The sequence below is a fragment of the Dipodomys ordii genome, unplaced genomic scaffold (assembly GCF_000151885.1).
Source record: "Dipodomys ordii isolate 6190 unplaced genomic scaffold, Dord_2.0 Scaffold122, whole genome shotgun sequence".
Classification (NCBI taxonomy): domain Eukaryota; kingdom Metazoa; phylum Chordata; class Mammalia; order Rodentia; family Heteromyidae; genus Dipodomys; species Dipodomys ordii.
The window spans coordinates 8,193,833-8,220,968 of NW_012267338.1; positions in this window are offsets into that span (position 1 = coordinate 8,193,833).

The following is a 27,136-nucleotide window of genomic DNA, read 5'->3' on the forward strand; positions in this document are numbered from 1 at the left end:
AATGCAAATCAAAACAACATTGAGATACCACCGTACCCCAGTTAGAATGGCTATAATCAAGAACTCTAATAACAACAGATGCTGGAGGGGATGTGGACAGAAGGGAACCTTACTACATTGTGGGTGGGAGTGTAAACTTGTTCAACCACTTTGGAAAGCAGTATGGAAGTTCCTCAAAAGACTCCACATAGAGCTCCCCTATGACCCAGCAATCCTATTTTTGGGCATTTACTCAAATGATCACAAACAAGACCATACTAAAGCTACCAGCACAACTATGTTTACCATAGCTAAGATATGGAACCAACCCAGATGCCCCTCAGTAGATGAATGGATCAAGAAAATGTGGAATATACACACAATAGAATTCTATGCCTCCATCAGAAAGAATGGCATTGCCCCATTTGTTAGGAAATGGAAAGACTTGGAAAAATTCTATTAAGTGAAGTAAGCCAGGTCCAAAGAAACATAGGTCCCATGGTTTCCCTTATTTGCAATAACTAGTATATGGATGAGTCAAGCAGAAAAAGTCAGATAAGTTGATGTTAGGGGAATGAACCCCAAGATAAGTATTCAATTTTTTTTTCATTCATGCAATTGTTTCTAACATATTTATAAGATGATTTCTATGTTGCTTTGTATGTCCATCCCACATGGTATAACCCCTGCTTTCACTGTATTTGATGTTGGTATAATTTGTGGAGGGAAAAAACAAATAGTTTAACTAGTGATACAGGTGGTCCTGTTGCAAAAATGAGATTTACGAGTCATTATGTTGAAAAACAAACTTTAAAACTTTGGTGGGGGGTGGGGAAGACCCGGTAGGGGGAAGTGGGGAGAGTATGGAAAGGGATGGGAAGTGGAAACAAAGGAAGAGGCAACAATGCTTGATAAGAAATGTGTTGGTTATCTTGCCCATGTGATTATAACTCCTCTGTACGGTATTCTCACAATAAAAATGTTTTTTTCATTTTTGAGACATTATACTATTTATGAATTTGTTTTATAAAATTTCACTAATAGATGATGCTGGTGGCTCATGCCTGTCATCTTAACTACTCAGCAGGCTGATATCTAAAGATTGTGGTTCAAAAGCCAGCCTGGGCAAGAATGTTCATGAAAGTGTTATCTCAAAAAGTTCAGGGATAACATCAAGGCTCTGAGTTTAAGCTCCAGGAGAGAGAGAGAAGAGAGAGACAGAGAGACAAAGACAGAGATGGAGAGAGACAGAGAGATAGAGAGAGAAAGAGAGAGATTCATTGGTAAATGTGCTGGTATGTATATTACATAGACATAAATAAATAAATGGAAAATATAAGCAAATTAATAAAGTCAATATAATGCATATAATACTAGAGGGTGACATAGTAGCTACTTTAACCTTAAAGTCTTAAATAAATAATAGTTGAGAAGACACACTAAAGACATGAAGAAACCAGCAAAGTTCCTAGGCAGAGACTAATGGTGGATAAAAGTAGCTAGGCTCAATGCTTCAAAGTCACTGTAACTGGAGCACAATGAGCAAGGAAGAAAGTAGTCCAAAATTTGTTATGAACCATAGACAGCTTGCTATCACAGCTGGTAACTTCACCCTTTCCCCTAAGGCATTGGCTTGGCAATTTCCTTGTGCATATTGACTCAAGTGTCCCACCACAGCAATCACTTTGTTATTGTTGTTAATTGTGAAAATATCATACAGAGGGGTTACAATCACATGGGCAAGATAATGAGTACATGTCTTATCAAGCATTGTTGCCTCCTCCTTTGTTTCCCCTTACCATCCCTTCCCATCCCCCTGCCCCCCCCCCCAGGCCCTCCATAGCAATCTTATATCTTAAATATCTCCTCACTTGGTAGGAACTATGCCCACTTGAAACAATTTTGGGAAGAATGAGGCTGCCCTTTTCCACCTTCTCTTCTGAGAATATTTGTTCCAGAGTGTTCCATTCATAACCATCAGTTTCTGGTTTCCACTTTCCTAGAAGGCCCCCTGAGAGTTCATGCAAATGTATTTCCTAGAAGTTCATTCTGGAAAAACAACTTGTCAGATTTAGTACTCTTCATTATCAAAAATTGATAAATCTCACATCAGTGGCTTGGGGATTTGGTATAACCACTTGAGATGTAGTTGTCTGGAAAAGAAATTAGATGTATAAAGAAGAAATTCCCTTTGGCAGAAATGTGAAAAAAATAAATCAAGGTTTCTGAATTGTTATTAGGGGGAGGGATTGATTGCTTATGGCTTAGAGATGGATGCCTGAAGAGAGAAAAGCATAGAAATCCACAAAGGCAACTTTCCCACCTAAAGTATCTCCAGGTCAAAGCATTATTTTAATATACCAATAAAATATAATTTAAAGGAACTTTAGATTAGAAAGTCATATAATCCCAATGATTAATAAAGAAAAATACCAAGCAATTATACAAACCATCATTTTGCCTATTATTTGTGTTATTTAGACTTATAAAAGATAGCAAACTTCTGACAAGAGAAAATTTCATGCTTAGATTTACATTGATTATGTATGACTTCCCAAAGATACCATAAACTCAGATGTACATGATTACCTAATTTTCTTCTGTAACATCATAAACTGCTCATATTACTTTCTATCTTAATACAGACTTCCTGAAAGCAGAAGTTAGGGCTTTTCAAAATGTACTACACTTTAATAAGAAAAGCCTAGGAAAATTATGAAACATATAGAATCAATGCATGATACATATTTGCATGATTGGCAACCCTGGGGTGTATGTATGTGATCGATTGTTTATACATTAGTATAGGGAGGTGAGAAACACAGAAATGTTTAGAAATTGAAAGCGTTCCTACTAATCATAATATGATTTAACATAAAAGAAATTGCAAAGAGGTCATGGGAAGTTTAACCCAAAATTAAATATATTTGTAAAATAACTTCTTAATAAATTTAACTAAGCAAGTATATTTCATCAAGAAATAAACTGCAAAAGAGAGCTCTGGGAATACAAAATCAGACAGGGACAATTCCAATTAATTACATTTCAAATCATATCTCAGAATGCATAATCGCAAAGTCAATAGCACTTACCTATGTGCTATAAAAGCACAAAATTCAAGTTCAAGTAACAGTGCCACTGGGTAGCTTAGCTTTGCAGATTATATCTACAAATATATGGTGATTATGGGATTCTTATTGTGAAAGAATATCAGGATAGATGATATAATTTTAAAAATGGACAATGGAAATAGCATTGAATGTCTAAATATTCAAAGCATATTGATGAGGGAAGTACAGAAATCATTTACACTATTCCAGAAAACTAGACAAACTAAAATTTGTGAGAAAGGAAGTGATATGAAATAAATAGCTTGAAGCAATTAGAACTGTCCAATAAAAATTCATCATATGAAAGTATTTTTAAGAAAAAGGAAGAGAGAACCAGTAAGATGATGGATGAGAAACACCCACCGCATTTCTCCCTAATGTATGTTCCTTATAAGGAGAGGCCCATGTTTTACAAAGTTAGAGGAAATAACAGTAAAGTAGAAACAGACCAACGAAAAGCAAATAATATAAAGAAACGAAAGATCCTAACATAGAGCCCTAAACAAAATGGCATCTGACACTCTGTATTTCTACAAACTCCAAGCTCATAACAGATTCTTCTAACATTTGGACTACACTGAAAAAAAAATGTTTGGACAGTTGGGATTTGTGCAAGTGTTTTTAAGGGTAAAGTGAGTCAACCGATGTTAGATTCTGATTCATGATATCCAAAGAGAGGCATATGAATCTACATTTCTAACAATGCTTCCCCTAGGTGATTTTTGTGAATTCTAAATTTGGAAGATGCTGGTTTATAAAAACAGACTGGAAGAGAGCTTGGGAAGGGATTCACTACCTGTGAACAATAGCCTTCTCTACGCATAGCTCCAAGGAGCTGAACACTTTAAGGTTGTCCTTGATGTTAACTTTCACAGGATTTCATATGAATTAAAATGCTAAGCAAAGAGATTGCAAAATGATTTGCTCAGGGCCCTCTACCCCCCTGAGAATGGCCCTAAGCCATTAAAAACAAGTTAAGTGGTAGAAATGGAGTGGAAATAAGTTTCAAATCCTCAGGAAGCAAAGAGGTTAATTAGAAGGGCTAGTCTAGGATCCAGAACCCTGTTGTCTTTTATTCAATACTTTTGTTAATGATCTGGAAAAGAAGGTGAAGTTTCAAAATTTGCATGAAATTTTTATTTTAATTTTCTTGAGATTAGGCAAATTGGTTGAATTCCAAAAGGACCTAACAATCTAAGGTAATTAAGAAACACAAAGGTTGATAAAATCCATTTAAAATATGTAAAGGCAAAGCACATTGCACATTTGAAAAATAAATTCAAATTACTCATCCACATTGATGAGCTCTGAACTAAATGTAATTTTCTCAGGAATAAGATTTATGTATCTCTGTGTGCAATTCAATGAAGACATTTTTTCACTACCTAGAGGCAATAAAAGTGGAATGAGGTATTAAGCCATATTAAAAGAGGCCAGAAATAGGACACACATAGTATAATGCCTCAATTTTTAAATTGACAATATCTCTTTATCTTAACTATAGTAATATAGTGGTCATCTTAGTCTTCTTATCTTGTTGAGACCATATAAAATAACAGAGAACTAGGAAAGCAATGAGAAACTATTACACTCATGAGGAAAATGAGCCACTCTTTATGATAAAAGATTGAAACACATTTAGTTGACAAAAGGAAAAATTAAAAGGAAATGTAATAGTATATAAGTAATGAATACTAATGTCCAAATCAATTGAGCACTCCAATTTACCCATATTTCTAGACCATTTTCTACTAATAGAAAAAGCATAATCCAATTATATTAGAATACAGACAAATATTACAGACAAAGGGACACATTGGTTATTAACAATGCCTTTCTATGAAAAGTCCATTTAAAGTGCTCTGTATTATCCAGGTAAATAAAATGACAGAATAAGATTAGCAGACATTGTTTAATAATAATGGCCTATAGCTAAATCTGAAGATGATATGAAGTATATTAAGTAATATGATCATTTAGAAGTAGGAAGATCATTTTTCTTTGTTCCTGCACATTGCATTATAGAGTAGGAAAGGAATGGAGAGGAAATGAGGTTGCTGTGTTCAGCCTGACAAGCAAGATGGGTCTAATTCTTCGTTTCTAAATAAATATGCACAAAAACTCATTTACCAAGTTGTATAAAGGATATATGCATATCCTTTATATATATATATATATATATCCTTAAATATATATATGTGTATATATATGTGTATATATATATATATATATTTAAAACTAAGTAGCTATCATTTTAAAAGTCTAAGTCAAAAGACTCAAATTACTCATTGGCTACCACATGTGCCTGGTAGTTGTACTAGATATAGAAATGCTTTAATGAATAGGGAAGACAATGTCTCAATTCACTGAGCCAGCCTGATAAGCAACAATACTAAATTGTGTGAAACAGGAAAACAAAGAAAGCATATGACAATATGAGAGTAAAGAGCATATATAAGAGACACATACCCCAAATTTAGGGAATCACATAAAGCTTTCTGGAACATGATTCCTAGTATGATGAATCTTGAAAGGTATTGCACAAGTGAAGAGTAATAAGGCAACTTGTTCTACAGAAGTGATTGTAAACTGAATTCTTGTAAAATGATGCTTATGGAAATGAGCTCCAAGAAATGGAAGCAAGAGATTTTTATTGCACTCTTTGTGGTTCTTTTTCTTCTTCTTTGGTTTATTCCCTTCTGCCCTTGTTTTTGATTTCTGTACCCTTTGTCTTGTATGTAAGTTTGATTTGGTGAGGGGAAGGGAAAGCACAGAAACTGTGGGACAACGGGTGAACCAATTCAGCAGTAAAACCCACTAGAGGCTTATTGAAAATGAACTAAACAACTTTGAGGGGAGGGAAAAAAGGAGGGGGAAATCTGTGAGAGAATGAGGGAGAGGTGACACTGTTCAAAAGGAAATGTACTCATTACCTGACTGATGTAACTGTAACCCCTTTGTATATCACCTTTATGATGAAATTTTTTAAATCTAAAAAAAAATAAGCAAATAAATAAAAATAAGTAAAAAAAGTAAATGAAGAAATGGAACAAGAGATGTTTTTGTCTTTAAAACAAAAAGAAAAACTTCATTATGTCCAAACTAAAACTGAGAAGTAAAAAAGGACTAGGGAGATAAACCAAGGCCTGGTCATAAATGTCATGATAAGGAGTTGGGTTATATCCTGAAAAGATGAGAAGCTTTCATCATTATTGGGGGTGATGAATTTTAATTGTACAAAGTACTCTGTCTGTAATGTGGGACATAGACTGACGGTAGGCATAGGTAAAAAGACTGAAGTTCTGGAGTTTATAGTTTCTGTGGGATAAATGATCCTGGATAGAATTGATTCTACGCATTGATAGGCAAAAAATAAATTAAGGAAATATTTTGAAGATAGAATTGGCTACTTTCTAATTGATTGAATGGGAAATCTGTTAAGGAGACCAAAGCACAAATAATTGTCTTAAGTCTTGTAACATTTGCTTAAATAGAAACTCAAAATGGAGGATAAACTGGGAGAGGGAAAGGTATAAAGGTACGTTTAGTAAGGGTCACCTACAAGTGATCCAAGAGAGAGATTTAATAAAGTGGCACTAAAAGCCAAAGAAAGCCACTCCTTTAGGGACAGTCAGCTCTGCAATAAAATGTGAACAGCCTTGCTATTTCCTCCCCCTCAGAAAAAAAATCTGTTTAATGAGACAAGAGAGCCTTCTGAGAATCATCAACCTTTTAAAGTATGGAGTGAAAACAACAGACTAAGAAAAAAATGTCTAGACTGGAGAAAAATTGACAGAACATGATGCTGATATAATAGAATTAAAAGGTTAAAAAATGAAAGAGAGCATCAGCGTGACCATGATAAGAGAAATGAGAATGACTTTCTACCACCGTGTCAGCTCCAGTGGGCAGATATGTAATCCACTTCATTCACTATTACATTCCAAATAGTTTAAACCAAACTGACATATTCTTACCGAATGAACACCACAAAGTTATGAGTCTTCCACTCATTTGTGATCCAAACCTGACTCTGAAAGATGATTCAGACCTTAAACGTTTATTATGGTAGTAATATGACTTTTGTAAAGAAAAAAAAGTGATTAATGAATTTGCTGAGAATTTGAAGATAGTATTATTTCCCAACAGAAAAAAATCCCAAAGTTCTATCACTACTAAAAGAAACATAGTATGTTAACATTTTATAGTTTTAATTTTATTATATCTGAGATTGTGCTGTAGTTGAGAACAATTTTATTAAAAAAACATTCATGAAATGAAGTTGTCTATCTTTTATTATAGCAGAAACATCAATTTAACACTTGAAAACTTATACATTTAGTTAGTGATACTCGACATTAGTCATAATATATCTACCACAATAATGTTGACTAAAATGCTACTGTTTTCCCCTTCTCTTGTCAGAGTGTAAGAAACTTCTGCTCTACAAAAGAATGGGCAGTGAAAATGGATTGTTGTAAGAGAAGCAAGTGCACAAAGAAATTAAACGAGAACTTCTATAGATGTAGTATAAAAAACATGAGACTAGATGAACCAAGAGAGAACTAGAAACCACTAAAAAACTTTCAGTTGATTTAAAAGAATTACTTCAGCCAAGTTGACTTTGAGAGGTTTAGAAAAATCTAGCATGACTATTCTCAGGATAGGAAATTAAATAAAGTTCAGAAATGGTACCATGAATGACTTTTGCAGTGAACATTCCAGACTCAAATGGGATCACTACTGTTTACCAACTTGTAGCTTTCTTATGTCATTCAGCCAAGTTGAATCTCCATATATTGATCAGCAAAGCTAGAATTCAGCGTACCTTACTGCACTGTTATGAGAATTAAATGTTTCTTTTATAAAAACATATAAATGATTAGATTTAAAACTAAATAAAATCAAGAATAACACTATGAATTTTCTCTGACTAGATCAAAATTACTTCTACCATATCAATAGATTCAATCAGTTAGAAATCAAATATCCTATTTGATGTGATCAAATACTTTCCAGAGCCTAGAATTGATAAAATAGCATTAGCTTGGAATATGAATACACATTTGCAATGTTTCCTCTATAACATAAATGTCATCTAAAGTATAAATGTAATAATTGCCTTGCTTCCTCCCCCTCCCTCTGCCCCATTCCAAAAGATAGGTCCATGAAGAAGTTTTAAGTTGACTTTATTTGGCAAAAGGTCCTTACAAATATAAGGATCTCAAGATGGAACATTCTTAGATTAAGATGGCTTGTAAAACAAATAAGTGACCTAATAGAAATGAAGGCTATTTAAAGACAGACAGACATAGAGGGAAAGGCTGGAATTAAGCTTCCATAAGTCAAAGATACTACCCCAAGCTGAGGAGGCAGGGAAGTAGGAAGAGAAAGAAAGAGTTCCCTGTTCTCAGGACAGAGCCTTCCTGACCCCTTGATCTCAGACTTCTGGCCTGCCAAAGTGAAAGAATATATTTCTGTTGTTCTAAGCCACCAAGTTTGTGGTAATTTATTATGGCAACTCTAAAACACTAATATGTTATATTTATGACTTTGACCAAGCAATTTAACCTATATGAGCTTTAATTTTCTTCTCCATAAAATAGTAAAATTACATTCTGTCACATAAAGTTGTTGTGTTGATATACAAAAATTCTTTGGGCAATACTCAGTCCTAAAGATTTATAATGTTGTCTTATCTGTGGTATCAGGTCTTTAAGAAATGATTGGGATAAAAGGATATGAGTAAAACAAAGAAAAATAGTGGTTTAGCACTTATAAAATAGTGGGAAAAGGATATGCATACCTAAGAAATAATTAAAGGATAAAGAACAAGGAAACCTATTTAGGCCAATACACTATTGATTTTACAAATAGACTCAATGGCATATGTGGAGTAGGAAGCACACAGGTAATAGCTGTGTTTAGGAATAGCCTAGTGGAATGGCTAGTTTAGAAAAACTTTACGCTAATTATCTATTTTTTACTATCCTATATGGAATGTTGTTACACTAATGTTTGTAATCACTAAGGTTAAGGCTACTCACTACAGAGAATAATGTATCCCTAGAAATCTCTTTTAAAAAATAGGTTCATTTCAATATTAATAAAAATTCAAGCACTTAACTGACAAAAGTACCAAAATGCCTATTTCAAAATACTCAAAACAGGTTCTTTCAATGAGATGAGGGTTTTAATTTGTCTAGAGCAATTACTACAGGTAAATACACTATGTTTTATGCCACTTCTGAGAGTTTTCCATCTACAAATTTCTTCTTAGACTGTGGCTTCATAATCACTTTTGATCAACATCTGTTGATTTCTTCTATTTGTATCAGAATAAAACAAATTTCAGTCTCTAGTGAATATCCCCATGGGAGACCTGAATTCTTGCCTCTGCTCCCTCATAACAGCTTTGCAACTATTGTTCTATTATGCAGATTGTATTATCAAAATGAGGACCTTCTAATGTGTACCTAGATGAGATAAAATGTATTATTGCTGAAATATTTTCTAGATATTCTTGGTAACTGTCAAGCACATACATATGGATTTAAGGAAGCATCTGAACAAGTGCCTGAGATTAGTAATCTTTCATCCTAGTATTTGCTTGTGGGCACTTTAACAATCAGAGATCAAGGTACCTCTTATAAAGCCCATTACATGAACTTAAGAGATGACCAATGGGCTAGGAAGGTGGTTCAGTGATAAGAGTGCTTGCCTTGCATGCATGAGGCCCTGGGTTTGATTCCTCAGCACCACATAAGCAGAAAAAGCCAGAAGCGCCACTGTGGCTCAAGTGGTAGAGCACTAGCCTTGAGCTGAAGAACTGAGGGACAGCGCCCGGGCCCAGAGTTCAGGCCTCATGACCGACAAAAAAAAAAAAAAAAGACATGACCAAGAGCTTAGACTTAATCAATGTTAAATAAAATCATTGAGATTCTACTATTTTATGTTGTTTTGTTGAAACAGGATTTCCCCTACGTAATCTAGGTTGGCCTTAAACTTGTAAGCCTCCTGACTCAGTTTCCCAAGTACTGGTATTACAGGCACGATCCACATGATCTGGTTTCATATTTCAGTAAACTTGGTTGGGCAACACGATAGAAACATTCTGAAATCTAATGGGGATAAATGTAAATGTACATGCTTAAAAACTACAAATAAGCTTAAATCTTTAAATTCTGGTCATGTTGAAAATAGTTCAGTCTGGGTTTTCTACAAACCCTACTGATGTTTAAAGTAGCTGGTTCCTAATCAGGTAACTGAATCTTCTAGATAAATAGAAGAAGCATTGTGTAGTAAATATGATATGCATTCTATCCTATCGTATTCTGTGTAGCTAAGACCATATACGATGAACTTAACCATGTATAGTAAAATCATTTACATATACGATGAACTTAACCATGTATAGTAAAATCATTTACTCTACGAAGTTTTGGAGGTGAGAAAACGAGAAGCACATAGACTGGTTCTTACGTAGGATAATCACTAAAGACAAATGTTTATGATAGAGAATTACATTAGCAATTAGAACCAAGATGGATCTAGGAATTCATGAGTTACTGAATTACGATCCTAGCTAATTGGTACTTCCTTCCATCTCTTGCCACATTTTTGCCAGGTCTTATTTTGATTTCTAAGTATCCCACTTTTTTGTGATTAAACATCTTACCAACTCTGGCACTGGTGGCTTGTGCCTTTAATCCTAGCTACTCAGGAGGCTGAGATCTGAGGGTGGTGGTTTAAAGCCAGCCCAGGCAGGAGAGTCCATGAAATTCTTATCTTCAATAAACTACTCAATAAAAGCTGGAAGTGGTCCTATAGCTCAAGTGGGAGAGTGCTAGCCTTGAACACAGAGACAGTCAGGAATATCACCCAGGCCTTGAGTCCAAGCCCCAAGAAGGAAAAACAAAAATCTTACCAAAGGAAAAGTTAGTAATCAAAATGTGGAATGTTTTTCTGCTATTGAACCTATAAAACAAATTTAATTATAGCGTAAAAGAAACTAAATAAATCTGTAGAAATCTAGAGTAATTTCAGAATTTGGATATTTTTTAGTTCATGAAAATATAATAAATCTTCATACTTGTGAAGACAAACCTAACATAAAGAATGAAAGATGCTGACCTTTCCAATATGACTACAAGAAATAGTGAACATATAGAAAACATATTTTATAAATTCTTAAATGCATAAAAACAGTTGCTTTTCATAATAGCGGTTGGGTTAAAACTATTTTGATACTTAATATCTGGACCTTAAGTCTTAAGAATGATTAGGCCATGCTATGAGTTATGTTCTAAAGCAAATCAAACCAGACTGATGTTCTTACCCCTTAATCACTTCTGCTATAGTAGTAACTTGAAAGCTCAGGACTTTTTTCCAGGAACCCTTTTTTCTGAAAAATCTAGCTCCATTATGGAAGTGGATAGCAAGGCTCCACTTTACTGTTCTCAAGTACATCTCCAATTTTCTCTTTTATGGAGAAGTTAATGGCTTGCATTCCATTTCTTTGTGACACGACTGTTAATGGCCAGGGTCTTGGGGGTAAGTGATGACATGTGAAATGAGTGGCTTTGTTGCTAACCTTCCTCGTCATGGCGGAACATGAAAGCGTTTTGTTTTCTTCTGCTTTCGACCATATCAATGTATCATGGGCATCTCATTTGTTAGATGCAATTGTGTTGCTACAAGTGTTCAGGAAAATAAAGAGACTGTAGTAGATGTATTAGGTCAAGTTATCCTTTTTTAAAATCATTCTCAAACAGTGTTAAATTTCTTCATGAGAAACTGTGCTATGGGAATGCACATGGTTTTAGAATGTTTCTTCTAACTCCTCAGTTAAACATTCTCATTAATTATGATTTAGTAATAAAATAACTATGATTCTGGACACTTAGGAAATAAAACTGGACTTAGTGTTTAATAGTTGGATTCAACTTTGCTATTCAAGTTCTGCAACATCTTTTTTTAAAATTCCTCCTTGTTTCTTGACGATCGTTTTGTCTTAGCACTACATCTTTCTGCAAAAGAACAGGCGGCTCTGACCAACGAGGTGTACAACATCTTTGATTTACTTTTGCCTCTTCTTTCTTGACCCCATCTGTTTGACAGCATTTGCTACACAAAATTACAAGAGTAATAATAATGGGCTATCCTGTCTCTGTTTCAACTTTATGGCTTGGGTCACTGAGAAACTAGTGGTAAGACTTATTTTTACATAATCAACTTCCAATTTGAACTCCCTACGTCCTAATAGCTCTACTGTCTTGTGCTTAATCTGCTATAATCTTTATCTCTTCTGAAATGTCATTATAAGTAATTTCTATTACACATGGTTTCATATTTTTTTTAATTCTATAGGCATTCCTGCAGGAGTCAAAGTGTTAAAGACACAGATCAACTCTTTCTCCAGGAAGACGCTGAGAGTGGAATATTTTAAATTGATTATTATGTGCTAATGGCTAGGGAGGAAGTATGTTGTTTCTTTGTCCAAAACTGTTGCATCTTTCCATCAGAGTTCCATAAATGGCAAAATGAAAGCCAAGACTGCACAGTATCCTTAGGAAAGATGGGATGCTGGACTTAGAAACCAAAGCCTTTCCTCCTCTGAAAAAGTATTAGAGTAACCCCTCTGTACAATCTGAACAATAAAATTTTTTAAAGGATTAGAAGTTGGGATTTATCTAATTTTACAATGTTGTGCCATGCATAGGAATTCTGGTAGAAAGGTGTGCCAAATGTCATTATAAGCTTCAATGAGTCTGATTTTGTGTTCTCCGGAAGTGTAAGAACTCTTATGTTAGTTTAGAGGTTTCTCCGAAATGGACTGTAGTGATGAATTATTCACCATATTTTTGGTAGAGCAGGAAGAACAGGGCTTCTTGTCAATATCACTCTCAGTTTTCTGTCACGTTTTATTTTTAGTTGTCACTCAACAAAATGATGGATAAACAAAAATTTCTCAGATTTGGATAATAGTCACATGGAGGGATATTGGTCCTGGTTCTTCAGGAAAGGCAAAGAAAGTTCAAGACTCCAGGAGTAACAGTATTACTATAACTAGGCATAACACACACCTGAAGAATTGAAAGAAGACCTTTTTGTTACGGATTCTGTCACTTTTTCCTCAAACACTGGCTAGGGTAGAGTAATAGAATATGGTACCCCAATTAGCCTCTCTGACTTATTTTCAGAAATAATGGATACAAGAGAAACTATGAAAAGCTAACCTGTTTAAGATAACTATTCATCTATAAAGGAAATATCCATTTGTTTTTGGGTCTCTCTGTATCAGAAAGAGAAGGGATGACTTCATTAGTAGAGAGACTACTGAATGGAGAAATGAACCACTTAAACTTTAAAATAATCTTTATTCTATGTTTTCACCCTTCTAATCTTAACCAGGTCTTTCCCCATACTCTTCTTTCTTTGTCTCAGATGACTATGGCAATTAAGCCTAAAGTTGAAAACAAATTTTTGAGATTTATTCATCTGTCTGAGTGATTTCACCTAATATATAGGAAGTACACATATTATTAAACTTGTGCTTGACTTTTTATAGTTAAGCTGCCTTTCCCACAACAATGTCAAAAGGTAAAGAAGCTGGGTACTGGTGGCTCATATGTGTAATCCTCGCTACTCAGGAGGCTGAGATCTCAGGATCTCAGTTAAAAGCAAGTCTGGTTGGAAAACCTCTTATCTCCAATACACCCCCAGGAAATCAGAAGTGGCACTGTGGCTTAAAGTGGTAGAGCACAAGCCTTGAGCATAAAGAGTTCAAGAACAGCACAGTGGCCCTGAGTTCAAGCCCTACTACTGACAAAAAAATAAAAATAAAAGGTTGAGGAGAAAGTCATTTTCCTCCTCCACTCTAAGTAGTATGATCCTGACATATTAGCAGTCTGCCTAAGTAAATGATATTTTGATAAGATTAATTATATGTGTGGGGTTTTCTTCCTTGTAGAAGCAAAAGTTACTGTAGAAAGAATAATAGTGAGCTGGGTGCAGGTGGCTCATGCCTGTAATCCTAGCTACTTAGGAGGCTGAGATCTGAGGATCATGGTTCAAAGCCAGACCAGAGCAGCCCATGAGATTCTTATCTCCAATTAAGCACAAGAAAACTGGAAGTGGCACTGTAGCTCAAGTGATAGAGCTCTCACCTTGAGCTATAGAACTGAGGGACAGCGCCCAGACATCAGAGTTCAAGCCCCACAACCCACAAAAAAAAAGAAAAGAACAGTGAGAATGGAGGTAATAACACATTATCTGCACTAATACTTTAATGTTACTTATCTTAGTGTCTAAGAAAAATTGCTTGTGGCATATTCTAATAAAAAAAGAAAATTAGAATTTTATAAAATTCATTTGTAAAATCAACATTCATTAATTGAGTGTTCACTTATGCCCAACACACATTCAACATATGCTAGGCCACACCTAAGTACATCTCAAAATAGGTAGCATAAAATTGTTTGGATAAGCATGCAAAAGTAGTGTCCTAGAAATCCACAGATAAACAGAGTACTTTTCCTCATAAATAAAAGACAACAAAGACAAACTCTGGCTCTGTGTAAGCCATTCATTTCTGCCAATTCACTTCACCGGCTCCACACATTCATCACTCAACAAAGGTCTTTATCATTCCACAGACTGTTTAACAAAACTCCCATTCTTTTCCTTACCATTTTAAATCATAGTAGTATTATCTTGCTTCAGGTTCAAGTATAATGTTCTTTTAAAAATGTAAAGACATGCAGTCATTATTATATATCTTTAAGAAGAGCTACTTTGATTGATAAAAAACGTTTTATGAAGAACACTGGGAATATCTCCTACATACATGTGCAGAAATAAAAAGACATTATTGCATAAATATTAGACAAAGTACTCTTAATTTACTAATAGATAAACAAGAAAGCGGTCATTAGAGTAAATGGTGAACTTACTTAGGTTTACATCAGTAATGCATGGAATTAACCATAGTTAATGAAGTTGAATATGAATAAGCCCTGTTCTTAATCATCTTGATCTAGTTCTATCATTCAAAAATTTTAATTTATCTGACTTAAAAGAATATGTGTTAACAAAAGCACTTCACAATATTAGCGCAATTTGCATCAAATGCACTAGAGAAAATTACCTAATACAATTTTCTAAGCCATTTAGTATCATGAACTTGGCACTAAAAGGAGAAAATTACATTTTATGATTTGTAGGCTGTTGAAAACATCACACACCTGAATTCACACAATCTGCATATTTTATGTAGTTCTCTCAATGAAAAACCAAGTTTTTACTAAGCTAAAACATCTAGCTTCATTTAAAAAGCAAACTATTAAAAACATTCTGTCACTTCTCTCTTACTTTTAAAATAAAAGCACAAGTATTTCCCTGCCTCTATAGCTATTTTTTATAAAATAGAAGGAATAAGACGACATTGACTTAAAAATTATATATATTTATTGTTATATATATATTTATTGTTATTTATTGTAAATCCATATCCTTTTGAATTAAATATTACTAAATAACAGAACTAAAGAGAAAAGATTTATATAACTATAGAGCATACTTTATTAACTAAATATACAGCTAAATTATATTAACTGGATACCATTATTCATTTAGAACACTAAACTTGAAGGTTTTTAGATTTATAATTTGCTAGTTGACTATCAGAGAAATAAATGGAATCAAAATTAATGAATGATTTACTATAATATAGTTTTCTGAAATATGTAAAATGAGATGAACATAATAGTTATTTTTCCCTTATCATTATAATATTGTTGAATAAACAAATTATGAAATACCATAGAAAGGGTTACTCTAGAGATTTTTCTTATGCTGTGGTACTGAAAACACAGCAGCATCACATTTCAACTCTACCTCCCCAAAACTGACTCATCTTGCCAAAGGCAACAGAATGTAAAACATTTTCTTAACCTCAGCCGGAGAGAGAGAAATATGATGGCAGAAAAGACACAAGGGAAGACACACAGATTTTTCAGGCAAGAGGAGGAGCTCTAGGGCCAACCCAACAGACAAAAGTCATTCCTGAGGTTAACACTAATACTGGTACAATCATTTTGCAGGGTGTGTTGCAGCAAGGGAAGCAAAACTCTGCAGAAATCAATTGATAACAACTGTATTTTTAGTGACATTTGAGCAATCACATTAGCAGAGACTGAGAATTTCTAGCAAACAAGGGCCCTATATAGAGACATCCAACCAAAGAAGAAATGTACAGGAAAAAAAAAAGACAAAAATGTGAAATCTGCATAAGAGTAGAACGGAGAATATTTCCTAAACCAAACTAGCTTTTCTTGCATGTTCTTAATGAGGCGTAATTATCATTGTGTCTATGTACATCTGGACCTGGTAAATCCATATTCCATCATACATATATTGATAATATATATATATACATACACACAAGTCCATATAATCAAACTGTCATGTAGTATATGTGTCATATAGTATTATCTTTGCGTCATAATGTCATTTCTTAGTGGGGCTTCAGATTTTCTTAGTAAACATTTATGTTTTATTAATTCATATAGTAGAGGATTAACATGCTAGATTTATAGTTCATGGAAATCCTACCATGTACATAATAAACTAGTAGAGTATAAACTAGTAGAGGTAAAGTATCAGATGTCAAAAGTTGGCGGAAGCATGTCATCTCATGCTAGAATAAAGACATTAATTTCAGCATAGAGACCGTACTTATGCGGCCACCTGTAATCCCAAAGACCTAAATTCCATCTTCATGTTAATATGGGGTTTAAGTTTCAGCTCATGAACTTTGGGAGAAACATATTCAAACCACCACACAGCACACAGTTCTATAACAAAAAGTAGATTTACCAGTGAAAAACATACACATGTTTAATATAAACATTCTGTAACACAAAAGTCTTCAGAAATGAAAACCCCCAAAAGCCAGGGCCAGGGTGACTTTCTGGACAGCTGGAAAGCATGGTGATGTGTAGAAGCAAGAAGACATGCTCTGTTGGTAACAATCCAGGAGATTTAACAGCACCTGTTTGCCTACTCTGTGTGACGTTCCTTCTTTTTCTCTTTGCAGGTGGAGAAGACACGTGTTAGTGAGGTTCTTCAGAGGAGAAAGTCAGGTAAAGGTCAGGAAGCAACCCTCCTAAGATTCATGACCTGCTTTCCAAAGTCAGAGAGTTATAGTTGCCATGGCCCACTTCGGGAGAAAGGGCATAAGAAGATCAACTCTTCCTACCTTTTTTTTTTAATTGTGAAAATACCATACAGAGGGGTTACAATTACATGGGCAAGGTAATGAGTACATTTCTTATCAAGCATTGTTGCCTCTTCCTTTGTTTCCCCTTCCTATCCCTTCCCAAAAGTTGTAAAGTTCGTTTTTCGACATGACTTGTACATCTCGTTGCAATGGGTCCACCAGTATCCCTATTTAAACGATTTGTTTTTTCCCTTCACCCCAGTTAGAATGGCTATAATCTAGAACTCTAATAACAACAGATTCTGGAGGGCACATGGACAGAAGGAAACCCTTGTTGGTGGGAGAGTAAACTTGTTCAACCACTTTGGAAAGTAGTATGGAGGTTCCTCAAAAGACTCCACATAGAGCTCCCCTATGACCCAGCAATCCCACTTTTGGGCATTTACACAAATAATCACAAACAAGACCATACTAAAGCTACCAGCACAACTATGTTTGTTGAAGCATTATTTACCATAGCTAAGATATGGAACCAACCCAGATGCCCCTCCTTTAGGTGAATGGATCAAGAAAATGTGGTATATATACACAATGGAATTCTATGCCTCCATCAGAAAGAATGGCATTGCCCATTTGTTAGGAAATGGAAAGACTTGGAAAAAATATATTAAGTGAAGTAAGCCAGGCCCAAAGAAACATAGGCCCCATGGTTTCCCTTAGTTGCAATAACTAGTATATGTCTGAGTCAAGCAGAAAAGGTCAGATAAGTTGATGTTGGTGAAATGAACCCCAACATAAGTATTCAAATGTTTTTTCTTTCTTGCTATTGTTTTTAGCATACTTATAAGATGATTTCTTGGTTGTTTGTATGTCCCTCTCCCACGGTATAATCCCTGCTTTCATTGGATTTGATGTTGGTACTTTTTTGCTTTTGTAATAATTTTTCCTCAGCTTACAATTCTCAGAAGGTCACGTTATCATATTTTGTATTAGTCTCTCCGTATCACCATCTTAAGAACTCTAAAAGGTTTCCAAAATACTTCAATTTTTTGTTTAAAAGTTAGTATTCTCTTTCTTTTTAAGCCAATTAACTTGAAAAGCTTGTCTCTAAATCCTAATTTTAAGTACCTGATTAGACTATATGCTTGCCTGTTTCAAAACTCCAATTGGTAATATGTAATCAGTGACAACAATGTATATTCAAAATTACAATCCACAAGACATTAAAGGTCCTCAATAAAGGTACACCTAGCATATAAACATACCACTTTAGATACGTGCCATTTTCAAAAACAGAATTATAAGCTAGGCAGAGTGACTGATAGTTGTAATCAGATACTCTGGAGGCCGAGAGATGAGAGCTTCAGGATGTGGTCTGAGACCAGCCCCAGGTAAAAAATGGAAAAATCTAATCCAAAAAAACTGACCTAAAGCTAAATGGGCAAGAGGTAGGACTCCTCTGGTAATGCCTTTGCCTAGAAAGTACATAGTCCTAAGTTCAAATCTAAGTACCACTAAAAAATAATAATTTCTAGAGTTATGTTGATAAGAAGTCGCCTTGGTCACATCATAACTCTATTACAATAGATCAGTACCTCTATTTATCAGAAAAAGGAAATGTAATTTGGTCAACCAGACCTACACAGGAGTAGATCTTGTATTACCTGCAAGGCATTTCCTTAGCTCCTATTTCCTTAATGCCCAATATGTGTTTTCTGATCCCATCAGCTAGAGTCACTCTTCACTTTGGCTTTTCTTTGTTTGGTTTTTGTTTTGTATTTTACAGGAGATTTGAGAAAGGGTCTCACAATGTAGTCAGGTTATTCTAGAACTCCCTGTGTAGACAAGATGGGCCTGTCTCAGATTCCCAAGTACAGAGAGTACAGGCATACATCCCACACCTGACATATACAGACCATTCTTTCGTTGTGCTTTCAATTATGCCTCTAGTCATTAAGTTTATGCCTGGATCTTCAGATATGAAGCTTGGCTTTCCCTCATTTAATCAGATTTGCACAAATTTTGCTCAGTAACTACAGTAAACTGTGCAATTAAAAAATAATTATGCTGGATGTGGCAGTGTATTGCGTGTCATCCCAGCACTCTGGAAGCTAAGGTTAGAGGGTCTTGAGTTGGAGGCTAACTTATACCACAAATCAAGACATGGTCTCAAAAGAAAAATAAAAAGAAATGAAAACAAAAATTGTTTCATAATTGACCAAACCTATTATTGAAGCTCCTATTCCCCATAGATTGTTGGTTTATACAAATGCAGCCATTGAAATAGCTTATATATGAATAGTTTATAAGCAATTATAAATGCCAAGTCAGTCACACTGGGCAAATAGATATGATGAAAGCAAGTATAGATTGGGGGCCCACTCATTATCTTCATTTTCTCTGTTCAGTATGCTTTTCCCCCATGCCTGTCTTATACTCTAGGGCACAATATACTACACTAAGTAACTAAAGAACTTAAAATCAAATTAATTGCTATCTGGATTCTGGAATACAAACACACCACATTGGAGAAAGAGTATGAGCTGCTTTAAAAGAGAAAACACAGCTGAATACCTAAGTGAAGGAGTACAACTCTGGGAACAAAAACTTGACCTTCCAATTTCTCTAATATGAATCCGTCTTCATAAAAACCCATGCCAGGATACCTCAGATAGCCCTATGCAGGTCAACCCGTCGCTGACTCACTGGACTTTTGAAACAAAAGGAAAGAAAGTTTTAGCCATTTGGAAAATTCTTGTAGCTATAAATATATGGTGTACTTTTGGGATAACCCAATTCTTCCACAGATCATCACCCTTGAAGATGAAAAATGATGTGAAGTAAGAGATAAGGGGGATAAAGTTCTGAACAATGCACCTTTTTATTTCTTTCGAGCACATGTGGAACCCCTGTCTGCCATGGTTCACTGCAACCAAATTGGTTTTCTCTTCTTGTATCAATATCCAAATCATGGTTTTCTCAGAAGGCCTACGCTAACCTTCTCATTAATCCTGTGAATGTCATCAGTCAGGATGCTGGTAGCTATCCATGCTGCCTTCACCACAGTGTAAGTCTTAAGAAATGCTTGAAAATATCAGTTTAAGCAGATGATATCAGTCTATGCATTAAAATATTCCCAAATCATACACCTCAGAGCCTGAAAGTTATATAACTTAAACTCTATTGAAGTGACCAGGAGAAAAAGAAAATATATTAGAACAGGTTCTTTTAGTAAGCTAATTACATTAAATACAAGTTCAGAGGAAATAAATGAAAAACAACAATAAAGGAACAACAAAATGGTGAGACAAGGAAAAAGGGTGAACCAATGCAACAGTGATACAAGACACTATGTTGGAAATGAACTGCACAACCTGAGGGAGGGGAAGAGGGGAAGGAAAGTGGGAAAATGAGGGAGGGGATAACAATGTTTAACAAGAAATGTACTCATTACCTTACATATATAACTGTAACCCTTCTGTATGTCAACAAAGTTTAAGTAAATATACTGGGAACTTGAACATATAGATTCATGTCATCATTATTTTATTATCTCAGATATGGATATCCAATATGAAATATAGTAAGTAGAAAACAAGTATGAATTCATACTTAGAAAGTTTTACTTATTGACATCAGTAAACTATGGAAATGGTTATATATTTATCTTTTTTACACATAGGTCCATGTCTGTGACATGTGAATTCAGATACTCAAACAGTTGTAAATACTGTCATTACAATAATAAAAACCATTTTTATCCTACGTCTTATATGCTTATAAATATATTTTAAAATAAAAATTTAAAACTTTTAGCACTTAAAGTCATGAACATTTTGAAGTTTTTAATTAAGAAGCAAGGGACTCATATCCATGACTAAAGTTTAAAGGAAGAGTAAATAGCTAAGATATGGAACCAACCCAGATGCCCCTCAGTAGATGAATGGATCAAGAAAATGTGGTATATATACACGATGGAATTCTATGCCTCCATCAGAAAGAATGACATTGCCCCATTTGTTAGGAAATGGAAAGACTTAGAAAAAATTATATTAAGTGAAGTAAACCAGGCCCAAAGAAACATAGGTCCCATAGTTTCCCTTATTTGCAAGAACTAGTATATATCTGAGACAAGCAGCAAAGGTCAGATAAGATGATGTTATGTGAAATGAACCCCAAAATAGGGACACAAGTGTTTTCTTTTCTTTCTTGCTATTGTTTCTAATGTATTTATAAGGTACCATGTGATTTTTTGTTGCTTTGTATCTCCCTCCCCCACAGTATAATCCCTGTTTTCACTGTTTTTGATGTTGTTATAATTTGAGGAGGGAAAGGGAAAAAACAAATTGTTTACATAGGGATACAAGTTGACCCATTGCAACAACAATGAGATGTACTGGATGCTATGTCAAAAAACAAACTTTACAATTTAGGGCGGGGGTGAGGGGTCGGGGGGACTGTAGTTGTAGAGATGGGAGGGAAGGGATAGTAGGGAAAAAACAAAGGAGGAGGCAACCGTGCTTGATAAGAAATGTACTCATTACCTTGATCATGTGATTGTAACCCCTCTGCATAGTATTTTCACAATAAAAAAATTTAAAAAATACTTACACAGTCATAATATGAATGTATATGTACAAAAAGTGGAATGCAGTAACTTGAAGCAGTGGGTGGGGATGGGAGAGATCAGGGATATTCATGGAATGGTTGACATTGATCAAGTTGCATTCTACATATAATCTGATTGTTGGACCAAGATTCCTTGGTATACCTACTCAAAGATAATAAAGAGTCCTGTACTTTAAAACTCAATAAAATAAAATAAAATAAAGGAAGGGTAAAAGACAAAACCTATACATTTGTGCTCACTTAAACTACTGAGTATTGTAATTCATCTATCATGGTAATGAAAATAATTTCCTTTCTATACTAGAAAGTTCCCACTGCAGTCCCTAACTGGATCTTCCCAAGTCTTTTTGTCATCTTCAGATCATCACTCTGGGTCAACCAAAGGATGACCAAGAATGGATCTGTTTCCTGATTATTCACGAAAAGAAGTGCAAATGCCAGCAAAAAGATGAAAGAGATGAATGATAGGCAGAAGCAGCAAATGACCACTAGGATAAATATCATAATATTTGGGGTGCATTACTGAGTATCATCATTAGGCTAACAATGCCTAAATTTGTATGAAAAAATAGCAGTATGATCCCCAACTCCTATGGGCATACTTTTCATGTATTTGTTCAAGATATGTTTCTAAAGCCTTAAAAAGTGCATTGGGGGCTGGGATGTAGCCCAGTGTCAAAGTGGCTGCCTACCAAGTACAACATCCTGGGTTTGACTTCCAGTACCAAAAAGAAAAGACAGAAAAAATACAGCTTAAAATCAAACTGAGGGAGGGGTAATAATGTTCGACAATAAATGTACTCATTACCTTACTTATGTAACTGTAACAACTCTGTACATCACCTATACAACAAAATAAACTAAAAATTTTAAAGTGCATTTGGAGTGATCAGAGCACAGTGGGACAGATTGGAATAAATTGCAAGTATGTGTAGAAATGTAACAATGAATCCCTTCCTGTATAACTAATATTTTAAAGAACATTTAATTTCCATATATTCCTAAATTAAAATTCAATTTTTCTCAATAATCAATTGATTACTAAAATCTAGAGAATTAAAAATATAATTCAAATTAGGTCACCCTACAATTTATCATTAACTTTATTTATATCTTGAACTAATTTTATAGCCAAAATGTCTATCTTCGTTATATTAAGGATCATAAATAAAATTTCCCCATCCTGATTTACTGTCACTGCAAAATGAAAAGAAGTATATAAAATGTTTATTTTTCTAATTAAATACATGTGCACATATGCAATAGGGCTACTTATGGTTCCCTAAGAAAACATTCTCAGCTGAAAAAAAATTTTCCTCAAGTTTAAAAGAGTTAAGAAGTCCCAATTCTTACCCAGTTATCCTACAGACAAGCATTAAAACCAAAGCAATGGGATCAGGATGAATGGGCAGGCGTCTTCCTGGCTTCAAAGGGAATTCATAATAACTAAAGGGTAGATGGAGCCATTAAGTGGAATCACTTAGGAAGGGGAAAATAAATTATGTCCATCAAATCGTAATGTCTATTCTTACCTCAGAGACATGGTACCATCAGAGAGTACGGGGGAAAAAAATCACTGTTAATGAGTAGACACTGTGTTCTAAGCAACTCAAAGACATATTCTATTGCCCTCCATTGCTACAACTGAGACTACAAATAATCAACAGAATCCACAATAGAATTGGACTGAAAATAACAAATTATTCCCAAGAAAAAAGGCAGTGGCAGAGAAATGAGATGAGAATAATTATGAGAATAGTGTATACTCTCAGGGCTATGGGCTCATAACTGGTTCAAATTATCCTAAATTAATTCCTATCTATACGATCACATAGATGATCAGGTAGTGAAAGCAACATTCAACACAGTCCAGCAAAGCTCATTAGATTAATGGCTAAACAGAAAAAGCTGTTAGTGCTTGATCTGGAAGGAAGGCTCAAACAGTGTTTGGTATTAATTAGTGAGGTAGAATAAGTAAGATTAATGTTATCTGTTGATTGGCAAATAGAATTGTTTTCATGTAATTTTGAGAACGAAAATAACTTGTCAATTCAGATACAAAAGAAGAGGAACTATCTGCAGCTACATTGCAGGAATTAAAATACTCTTCTTAATTTAAAGGAATTGTAAATAAAGGTAAAACAGGAATTGTATAAATTTTCTATAAGTGCAAGGTAATAATATTTATACATACACACCAATTTTTTTTTATCAGTCATGGGGCCTGAACTCTGGGCCTGAGCCCTGTCCCTCAGCTCTTCAGCTCAAGGCTAGCCCTTTGCCACTTGAGCCACAGTCACAGCGCCACTTCTGGTTTTCTGGTGGTTAATTGGAGATAAGAGTCTCACAGACTTTCCTGCCTGGGCTGGCTTTGAACTGCAATCTTCATATCTCAGCCTCCTAAGTAGCTAGGATTACAGGAGTGAGCCACCGGCACCCAACTACAAAACATTTTAAAACAAAGTAAACAATATGTTATAGGAAAATAAGTTGCCAGATAAAACTTAAAAATTCATGATACATTTTTAATGTCATACAATTCCTGCTTTCACAAGGGCTCTGGATGAGAAGAATATTAACCATGAATGTTTTTAATTTGTCAAATAATAGGTAGAGCACAAAATGCTGAATTCAAGCTCCAATACCAGCCCTCAAAAATGCATCCAGAAACTAACATCTGTGTCTCAGCCTATCTTCATTTACACCTACAATTAACAAAGGCTTTCTGCTGATGTTTATGCCTGACAGGAAATGCGACACTGATGGTGATTCATTAGCTTGAAATTAATGTATACTAAATGTGTATATTTCTAAAGGTAAAGGATTAGTCCTTGATATCACAATATGAAATAAATTTCTTTGATAATAAAGTTCCATTTCATGTTATTTCTTGTTCATTGTTGTAACCATAGCTTTAAAACCCCCAGCTATTTCACAGAACATATGAAAATGGGTTTATTTTTACTGGTATGTAGTGATTGTGGGCACATATTAAGGAAGAGTATATTATATTGTATTAATTTATTGTGCCAGTATGGGGCTTGAACTCAGAGCCTCTCAATCTTACTTGGCTTTTTTACTCAATGCTGGTGCTCTACCATATGAGTCATACTTCCACATACGGCTTTTTGTTTGGTTAAATGAGAAAAAAGTCAGCCCAGACTGACTTTGAACTGTGATCCTCAGATCTCAGCCTCCTGAGTAATTAGGATTATAAACATGAGCTACTAGCTCACGTGTTTTAACATCAATTTAGTTATACAATGGCATATTTATACCACTGAGTTGGCAAAAGGGGAAACTGAACATCATTCTCGTAGCAAAATGAAATCAATCTGTTCTTTGTGAAGCTTTAGTGGAGAATGATAAAAAGATGAGATCATTTGGAAAACTACAAATATATGAAGTTTCCTTTAAAAGTTATAGCAATTAAAATATCTAGTTAATGTTTTGCTTCTCAAAATATGCCCTGTTATTTCTATATCCTTTTAAGTGAGATCTAGAAGAACAAATATTGAGCAATACAACCCTAATTAGTAAGGTACAAAATGGGATCAATAACACCTTGTCTAACTTTCTATTTTTCTTCTTACTAAGGTTTTGATTTTTATAGTCTTATTTTCACAGAAGTAGCAGCAGTAGAACTACCCATAACAAATTTTGGAAAATAACATTTTTCTACCTATCTAGAAAGAGAAAACTTTAGAGTCATACTTATGACTTTTCTTTCCATTATTTGTAACATTCTCTTAGAGACTAGGAAATCATTTTTATTTTATTATTGCCTTTGCCTTTTTCTATTTGTCATTATCAATTTGTTTCTACTCCATTTATTCCTGAACACAGAACTTCATGAGGACTGATTGCTTAATTTGTTGTTGGTCAAAAATATACCCATATGGCTTAGGGAATAACATTCATTAACTATACTCAACACTGGGTTACCGCCAAATTCTCTTCCCTTTCAAATAATTTAAATTTATATAATAAGAGACTATGTTTTAGATATTTATTAGAAAAATTGTTATATGCATGCAAATTTGTATGTGCTATCCAAAAATTTTAATTAGGTTATAAGACCATCATCAAGAGGTACAAATTATTCTGTTTATAAGAAAGAGAAACATATCACTTTAAATGTATAATGTACAAAACATAAGCATAAGTAATAAATACTACTGAACTTTCTAAGATATGAAAACATTTTGAATATTATATTATTATGTTATAATAGTTGATGTAATTTACTAAGCAAATTAATCCATCTCCATTCCCACTAAAGCAGAAAGTACAGGAGAAATGTGATTATTTAGATAAAATGTATCATACATATTAACTTAAACATTCAATATATCATATTATTTTATACACTAAAGTTGACAATATTTAATTGTCTTGTGTTTAAATCAAGGCTAGCTTTACTGCCTTGCTTTGTTAACATCTTATACTTCCATAGCTGGGTACTAAGAATCCTACAGCTTTATCTGGGTCTTTCAGAACACTTCTTTTTAAAATTTTTATTTTATTGTAAAGGTGCTGTACAGATGGATGCACTTACAGGAATAAGGTAATGAGTACATTTCTTGTCAAGCCCTGTTACCCCCTCCTTTGTTTTACTCTTACTAAAGCTACCAGCAAAACTATGTTTGTTGTGGCATTATTCACCATAGTTAAGATATAGAACCAACCCAGATTCCCCTTAGTAGACGAATGAACCAAGAAAATGTGATATGTGTGTGCATCACGTGCGCACGCACGCGCATCACGTGCGCACGCACGCGCGCGCACACACACACACACACACACACACACACACACACACACACAATGAAATTCTATGCTTCTATCAGAATGATACCACCCCATTTCTGAGGAAATGGAAAGACTTGGAAAAAAATCATATTAAGTGAAGTAAGCCAGACCCAATGAAATATAGATCCCATAGTCTCCTTTATTTGCAATAATTAGTATACATCTAGGATAATCTTATCAGAGGAACAGAAAAGCTCAAAAGCTATGTATATATGATCATATAAGATGATACTAGTGAAATGAATCCCAAGATATGGACACAAGAGGTTTTTCTTTGTTGTTGTTATTTTTAATGTACTATGTAAAAATCTTTTTCTTTTGTATGTTCTTCCCCCTGTGGTATATCCCCTGTTGTCACTGTATTTGAATTTGTTACCCTTCATCT